The sequence below is a fragment of the Notothenia coriiceps genome, unplaced genomic scaffold, assembly GCF_000735185.1.
Source record: "Notothenia coriiceps isolate Sejong01 unplaced genomic scaffold, NC01 NC01_scaffold00001470, whole genome shotgun sequence".
NCBI classification, from domain to species: Eukaryota; Metazoa; Chordata; class Actinopteri; order Perciformes; family Nototheniidae; genus Notothenia; species Notothenia coriiceps.
In genome coordinates, this window is record NW_011334171.1 from 631,924 (window position 1) to 640,892 (window position 8,969).

General features: G+C 39.2%; 1 long non-coding RNA gene across 1 annotated transcript in view; it reads right to left on the reverse strand.

Annotated features, from left to right (window-relative positions):
- LOC104962138 (uncharacterized) overlaps window positions 1–4,194 on the reverse strand; it is an 18,092-nt gene extending 13,898 nt beyond the window's left edge. The window contains exon 1 of the long non-coding RNA XR_800174.1: window positions 3,919–4,194. This is a non-coding gene — a long non-coding RNA (uncharacterized lncRNA). The remainder of the gene's footprint in view (window positions 1–3,918) is intronic.
- Window positions 4,195–8,969: the final 4,775 nt, after the last annotated feature.

The following is an 8,969-nucleotide window of genomic DNA, read 5'->3' on the forward strand; positions in this document are numbered from 1 at the left end:
TGGAATGGCTTTTTGTCTAGTGTTTTGAGTGCTTGTTTATATAATGATTCCAGTGGTTTTAGAGCTGTAGAGTGTGCATTAGACCAGCTTATCAGACAGTAGTTGATGTGGGAGAGAACCATTGAGTGAAGGTATAGCTTAGATGCTGCAGTTGATAGGAAGTGTCTAATGTATCTGAAATTTGACAGGTTGAACTTCACTTTATTGCAGACCTTTTTGATGTGGGTTTTGAAACTGAGGTTTGTGTCAATGTGTACTCCTAGGTTGCAACCTCTTCTGCGGTTTTGCCATGAGTAAAAACAACTGTATCATCAGCAGACATCACATTGCCCACACACAGAAGGCAGATCATTGATGTACAGTGGGGCAAAAAAGTATTTAGTCAGCCACCAATTGTGCAAGTTCTCCCACTTAAAAAGATGAGAGAGGCCTGTAGTTTTCATCCTAGGTATACCTCAACTATGAGAGACAAAATAATAGAGAAAATCATATTGTCTGTATTTTTAGATAATTTATTTGCAAATTATGGTGGAAAATAAGTATTTGGTCACCTACAAACAAACAAGATTTCTGGCTCTCACAGACCTGTAACTTCTTCTTTAAGAGCCTCCTCTGTCCTCCACTTGTTAACTGTATTAATGGCACCTGTTTGAACTCGTTATCAGTATAAAAGACACCTGTCCACAACCTCAAACAGTCACACTCCAAACTCCACTATGGCCAAGACCAAAGAGCTGTCAAAGGACACCAGAAACAACATTGTAGACCTGCACCAGGCTGGGAAGACTGAATCTGCAATAGGTAAGCAGCTTGGTGTGAAGAAATCAACTGTGGGAGCAATCAGTCTTCCCAGCCTGGTGCAGGTCTACAATGTTGTTTCTGGTGTCCTTNGAACGGCCAGAGCAACTCCAAACTCTGCAAAAACGAGTCCGGTCCTGAAACATTAGGAGACAATTCGTCAGGTAGTTGAGCGAACATCACACCATCTTTTTTGGACCTCCAACCTCTCCGGTTGATATTCTGGGCTCTCTCAATAAAAAAATCCTCTCCTCTATCACGAACCTTGGAGTGACCTTCACTAGCACCTTTAAATTCGTCAAGCAGGTCAGCACCGTAGTCAAATCTTGCTTTTTTTTTTTTAAATAAGACTATTGGCCAAGACCAAGTCGTTTTTTAAAAACTTAGAAAGGGTTATTAATGCCTTCGTAACCTCAAGACTGGATTACTGCAACGCTCTATACATGGGTATGGACCAGGCCTCAATTAAACGCCTGCAGCTAGTCCAGAACGCAGCTGCACGTCTTCTGACTGGACACAAAAAGCGTGACCACATCACCCCAATTCTGGCCTCACTGCACTGGCTTCCAATTCGGTTCTGAATTGATTTTAAAATCCTTTTATTTGTTTTTAAAGCCCTAAATGGGCTGGCTCCTGCCTATAAAGCTGAACTCCTCCAGCGCTACACCCCAGCCAGAGCTTTAAGGTCGGCTGACCAGCTGCTGCTGATAGTGCCCAAGACCAGGCTCAAAACCCGAGGGCACCGAGCCTTTGCAGCAGCTGGCCCTAGGCTCTGGAACACTCTGCCCCTCCATGTGAGGTCGGCCCAGACACTAGGGGGTTTTAAATCTACTCTTAAGACTCACTTCTTCTCCCTGGCCTTCTAGTCAGAGCGGAGCACGACTGCTGACTTTTCCCTGTGTTTTTTATATAGCTGTTGTAATTTATTGTCTTTTATTGTGATTGTAGTAATGTGTTTTTATTACATGTACAGCACTTTGGCTCGACCAAAAATCGCTTTTAAATGTGCTTTATAAATAAAACTTGATTTGATTTGATTTGATACATGTTTTATATCAGCACAATGCCCAAATGAAGTATTCAATATATTACAAAAAGGCAAAAGCATGAATACAAATGTATGCAGCAGAATGTTGTTGTTAGAAGAAGAAGGAAAAAAAGGTGACAAACTGTATTTCTTTATGTTCTTCATGGCTCTTCGACAAATGATCTCATGGCCCCTCTGATTTGTTTTGTAACACTTTTAATTTAACTATAACTTAAAAGAGGGACACAGAGGACATTTTATCAGCAGAAAGAATATTTTTCCTGATTATTCAAATACATTTTGATGATCTAAGTTGAATTTTAAATGCAGTTATTGTAATTGAGTATTTAGAATTGGTGCATTTACAAAGGATCTCTGTACTCCTCCACCACTGGGTACGCATCAGTTTATATAAGCCAGTGTAATAAGTGTTATGGACAAAAATGACAGGATATGACAGATTTATTCAGACCGCTTGTGATTTCAAATAATAAATCTTCCATTCCCGGTTTGATTGCCAACATCCCTCAGGCTCTGAGCTCAGCTTGTGCGTCAGCTCTTTATCACAGGTATGTGGCAAAGACGTTCAACGTACTCCAAAAAAACTTCCACTCCATTTCTGAATACTGAAATAACATAAAACTCAGGAAACAGGCCTTCGATTTGGTGATAACTCATCATATTGCCTAATTTAACAAATAATCCTATATTTTACTCATTAAATCTAACCTAGAATACTCACTACGCAAAATTCAAACTGCTGCAGTATCTTTATCTCATTAAAGATTTAATGCAAAGGGGAAGACATTATTATTCCTTGAGAGATTCTTTCAAATTGACATTAGCTGCATTTTAGAGAAGTGGACACACTTTTCAGATATGTTTTCATTAGAAGTTAAAACGTATATCTCCTTAATTCCACATAAATGGCAATAGAAAAACTTGAAATGATTGTAAAAGTATTCATTACACAGCAGGATGGACCCTAACATAAGTATGTTTCGTAGGTCTTGATCTTCTTAATAACTGCAGTTTACAAAATATAGTGTAAAAGGTAGGTCTATTATATTTCCTTTGAAATGTCTGTACAGCGCTGCTCCTCAGAGGCAGGTTACATTAGGTAGCCTTTAATGTCCAGCTTAGAGTATGGTTTACATCCTACCTGGAGAGCCACCTCAATGACACGACTGACAGATTGAGTTTTCAATCTCACTTTGACAAAAGCTAACTTTGCATATTCTTACCCTGGTGTTTTTCCTTTCTCTTTAAATAACTAATAACTGTAAATGTACCTTGTATGAACCCAGTAGAAGAGTGGAAATGCTGCCCCCTAATTATTTGGCGGATGTGGGCAGGAATTACACATTGCACCTTTAAATATTAAAATGTTTATTTCTGAAAAAATGGGCTACATACAACCTTATCCAATAAATGAATAACAACGTGTTGATTGTTATTTTAATATGGTCATAGACCGCCCATTCGAGTATGTGAAGACGAAATAGTATAATCCAATTTTATATTTTATTTAAATAAAACATACATATGTGGGAGATTCTGATGATATTGTGTTGTTTACATTTAGGTTTTTATTTTAATTTAGTCTCTAATGGGTTGCCATACCAGGTTACTTGTTGTGCTGGCAAAACATGTCCCCTAGGAGTGTTATTATGTTCTTGATTACCAATACTGATGCATTGATGTGAAAGTAGTATATTACTGATTCAGTGTGTCTACATGGGACTTATTTTAACACATCTAGCCTGAGTGGGGATTTTAAAGAGGTTTGGATTTGTACAATTTGAATCTGAAGTAGTTTGCCTAGCCTATAGCATAACACACACTGAAGTAAAGTAACATTGCGTCAAACTGCAATTGATAACAGTAAGGTGTGCTTCTTTGCTGCTTCTTATATACTATCATGGGCTTCATTGTCATTTCTTATTAGCCTCCTTTAAATGTAGCTTTGTGTGACGCTGCGTTAATGATCCCTTTAACTGCACACACCTGAAGCCTGACAATCCTAATCCAGACGTCAAATCAGCGTCAAACAAATGTGTTAAAATTACTTGTTAAAAAACAAAACAAAAAACGTTACCGATCATTGAGAGGATCGCCGAAGGGTTCCCCATGTTGAGGCGCACAGGTCGCTGACAGCAGGCTCGGTGCACCGCAGGTGTGGAGCAGGCTGGATCAGAGACGCTTCCGATTTGTCCAAAAAACTATTAGGAAGAGGGCGAAGGCGATGCCTCTCCTGACACATATAAACTAAAAAACCAATAGGCTCATTCCTGAGGTCTGGGTGTGGTGAGAGACTCCTGTAATTTAGATAATTTCCTACTTCAAACGTCCAATTCAAAAAGCGGATCCTGAAGGCACCGATTTACTAAAAAAAAAAAAAAAGGAGGAGCTGCTTTCGTCATCATTTGATCACTGATACCCTTCTTCAGATCCATGGAGCTTCACCCTTTTTTTGTTGAAATGTACAGATCATACTGTATGTTGTAGGCCTATCATAACAGATTGTAGGTTGCAATATAACAGGTAGAAACAAGGTAGAAACTGGTAGAAGTATTCAGATCATTCACGAAAGTAGTAAAAGGAGATAATATAATGGATTTACATTCATTTAAAAATTCAACTTAAGTAAAAGTGAAAATGACCAACACAAATGTACTTAAAGTAGTTTTTATGCAGCATAATAGCCCCTGTCTTAGTTGAATTATTATATCAAAGGTTAATATTAATGCAAAAATAACTCCTTGAGCACTTCACTGTTGTAGCACTATCATCTGGATCTATTAATATGGAGTACAAATATCTATTTAAAAAATGATAATATTTCTTACTCAAATTGCAATGAAGTAGTATAATACGGAACCATCAAATGCAGAGCTGTAATGATAGTCAACCAACATGCAAATAATAACCAACTATTATAATAATCGCTGAGTTTAAAGTAATCTAATGTTTTTAATGCAAAAGTCTGCTTTCAGCCTCTCACATATCAAGTTTTATATTTATCAAACTGAATACATTTGGGCTTTGAATTGAAAATAAAATAAAATGTTAAGAAATCAACTCTGACTTTGAGAAACTGGGTTGTACATTTTTCACTTATTTCTAATATTTTATATTTCAAATGATTCCTTTGAATAACCTAGAAAATAAACGTCAGATTAAGCTTGCTGTTGTGGTCCCGTTATTCAAAGGTGGTGACCCTCTCATGAAATCCAACTACGGGCCCATCAGTATCTTGCCCATGGTATCCAAGGTATTTGAAAAACTGATCATCAATCATCTCAACAACAGCTCCTTCCCACTGCATCCAATGCAATTTGGATTCAGGGCTAATCACTCAACAGAGTGAAAGTTAAGGCATCAATGGACAGGGGTGGGGTTGTGGGTGTCGTGTTCCTTGATTTACGGAAAGCTGTTGACACTGTTAATCCTAACATCGTGTTGCAAAAAATGCTCAACTTAAATGTTTCTATAGAATTCACCAACCAATTTAAATCGTATCTTTCATCCCGCTCCCAATGTGTTAAAATTGAGAACCATAAGTCTAGTGCGCTATGTCTGTCAACTGGAGTACCGCAGGGCTCTGTATTGGGCCCAATCCTGTTTAGCATGTACAGTCAATGATCTGCCTTCTGTGTGTGGACAATGTGATGGTCAATATTTGTGTATACCTCCACCATTAAACTGTCATATTCTGCACATTTCTTATACTATCTACATACATCTTATATAAGAGTATAATACATATGTATAATATCAGTTAAAATAAGTGCTTCAACATAGTTAACATTGCTGGAGGTATACACAAAGTTTTTCATTCATTGCAAACTACACCGTTTGTGTATATATGTCAATAAACCTTAGAAAATCTTGAAATCTTGAAAGGGATGTACAAAATAGTCATTATATACAGTCTTTAATTAACTATTAGTAGAGAATAACAAGTAATGAATATACTTTATAGGGATCCTATTAATATCTAATAATAAAAATAATGAAATTCAATAACATGCTTTAACCACTAGGTGTCCCTTTATATCAGGAGTGCACGTTTATGGTGTAAATACAGCCTATCTACCAATTGGATCAAATATAAAAGTCACCCGAATTAGTGTTGATACTGTAAGGAGATGTATTGTATGAAAATAAATGTAAGATGTTGTTTAATTGCTGATATATTTATGATCCACGTTTTCAGTGTTGTCGGCAGTTCCTCATGTTTGTCTAGAAGTCCTCTCATCAAGGCTCTATAAATAGAGAATTACAGCAGATATGTAACATTTAATGCAGCCGAACCGTGTATTATAATGCCGTTATGTGATGACCTCCAAAGAGAAAAGCAAGCACACTCGGAATAAAGTGTTTTCGGTCTGTTTCCGGTATTTGTTTATGACGATGTGATGTAACATGTGAGACTGGAATTGCACAGGGGAAAATAACGCATATGGCACCATTTTAGATGCGGATTTTGTTAAACTAATACGTTTGCGCTGTGGACCAACACTATACATTGACGGGGAAGGTGGTAGCAATAATACCATTAAACAGTTACACAACATAACAGAAATAATATCGATAACAGCGTCCCTAGCAACCACCTTGGTAACAATGAAAACGTTGTATAGACACAATTTCCTGAAGTAATCTTCGTAATAACTAGCAACATAAAGATCATGTACATCCACTGCACACATAATCTGAAATAACAACTCATATTTCTCGCATCAAATGACATCAAAACGCATTTTAATGGCCAAACTAACTTTAAAATACAGATGTAGCGATTCATTTCAGACAGTTTGTAACGTGAGGGCAGTGATTGGTACGTGATCTGCCCTCGCTCAAGGGAAAACCTCCAGCTTGACTTGAGACCGCCCCCGTGATAGATAAATGTAATTATAATGAAGCCAGCTGCAATGGATCATTGATCCACCAGGGGGTGCAGTGGGGTTCCACACTGGAGCTCATGTGAAATAAAGTCAGATACAGTACGCTGGATGTACAGCGGAACTTTGTTAAGATCCATATGTCACGGATATCATACTCTGTGCTAAATAAGAGACATGTAATCATTTACAAAACATCACCATGTTGTTATTTAACAAAATAATNGCCAGTCGGAAGACGTGCTGCTGCGTTTTGGACTAGCTGCAGACGTTTAATTGAGGCCTGGTCCATACCCACGTATAGAGCGTTGCAGTAATCCAGTCTTGAGGTTACGAAGGCATTAATAACCCTTTCTAAGTTTTTAAAAAACGACTTGGTCTTGGCCAATAGTCTTATTTAAAAAAAAAAAAAAAAAAAAAAAAAGCAAGATTTGACTACGGTGCTGACCTGCTTGACGAATTTAAAGGTGCTAGTGAAGGTCACTCCAAGGTTCGTGATAGAGGAGAGGATTTTTTTATTGAGAGAGCCCAGAATATCAACCGGAGAGGCTGGAGGTTGGGGTCCAAAAAAGATGACCTCGGTCCTGCTCTCGTTGAGGTTGAGAACGTTTTTGCTCAGCCAGGATTTTATCTCTGTTAAGCAGTCCATCAACTGCTGTAGTGAGTGTTTGACATTTGCTTTGAGAGGCAGATAGATCTGTACATCGTTTAACCACTGAGACGTTTAGAGATTAAATCTGCTAATCACAACTCACAGACATCTGGAACGGGGCAAGGGGTCCCAACTAGACACTACTTACACACAGGGCGACTGTGGCTGTGAGGGAGTGTGGTCGTCTTTCAACCAGAAGGTTGTGGGTTCGATCCCTGGGATCGAACCCACAACCTTCTGGTTGAAAGACGACCACACTCCCTCACAGCCACAGTCGCCCTGTGTGTAAGTAGTGTCTAGTTGGGACCCCTTGCCCCGNGATCTGTCTGCCTCTCAAAGCAAATGTCAAACACTCACTACAGCAGTTGATGGACTGCTTAACAGAGATAAAATCCTGGCTTGACATTTGCTTTGAGAGGCAGACAGATCNCGGGGCAAGGGGTCCCAACNCTGACTAGTTCTCTGAAAGGCAACAGACTCGACCGTTGCGATGGGCAGCATGTCCTCAACTAACATACCTGGTAATCGATTTAGTTGACTCTGGGTGACATGTGGCGATTTGAAAGAATCGTTTTTTGGCTGTTTAGATGGTGTTGCTCCATCTGGGTCACTGCCGGTGGTTGAGACGGTGGGATCTTTGGCGACTAGTTTTATAGCCCCATGTACATTAGTTAGGTGCTTCAGGAGATTGGCGTTGCTGTTATTTGATGTGGACAATGCTTTCTGTCCTGCACACAGTTTACCGTAATATTTTTTGCGTCCTTTATCCCCACAAATTGAAAATAGTGGTTATATCTCCAAGTTGTAAATGCGCTGCTGCTCTCGCTGATACTTGCATCTGCCATTGTGTGTCTGTGTATGTTCCCCATAAGGCAAGATCCGCCCAACTCTGTCTCTGATTGGCTTACCCTGAAATGTTACCCAGCGTTAACCAATCATCACTCCTCTCTGGTTACTTTCACTTTTCAATGGTGCTGTGAGAGGACATCGCTGTATTCATTACATTACATTTAGCTGACGCTTTTATCCAAAGCGACTTACAATTACCAATTACAGGGACATTCTCCCTGGAGTAACTAAGGACTAAGTCCCATACTCAAGGGCACAGGGTGGTGTTCCTGGCGGGATTTGAATTCACAACCTTCCGATCTTCAGCCCACCTCACTATCCATTAGACCACCACTACACCTATATATTTGCCTGTAAGTTACATCTGAAGGGAGATTCGGTTCAGTTCCATCACATAATGTAACGCAGTAACGCACCCATTTAAATCACAGTAGGCCTAACTATAACGGCGTTACTTAATGGGAATAGGTAACTAGTAACGCTATTAGTTACCACAAAAAAGTAGTTGCGTTACAGTAACACGTAGTCCCAACACTGGTCGTGAGTGCGTGAGATATGGGTTAATTGCGTGACTCTCACGCTCAATGCGTGAGTGTTGGCAGCCCTTTGCTAGGCACCAGCAAAAAGGAGAACAATTGCCACTAAACATGGATGCAAGCTATTTTTACATTACATTACATTGCATTTAGCTGACGCTTTTATCCAAAGCGATTTACAATAAGTTTAGGTTTTGAAA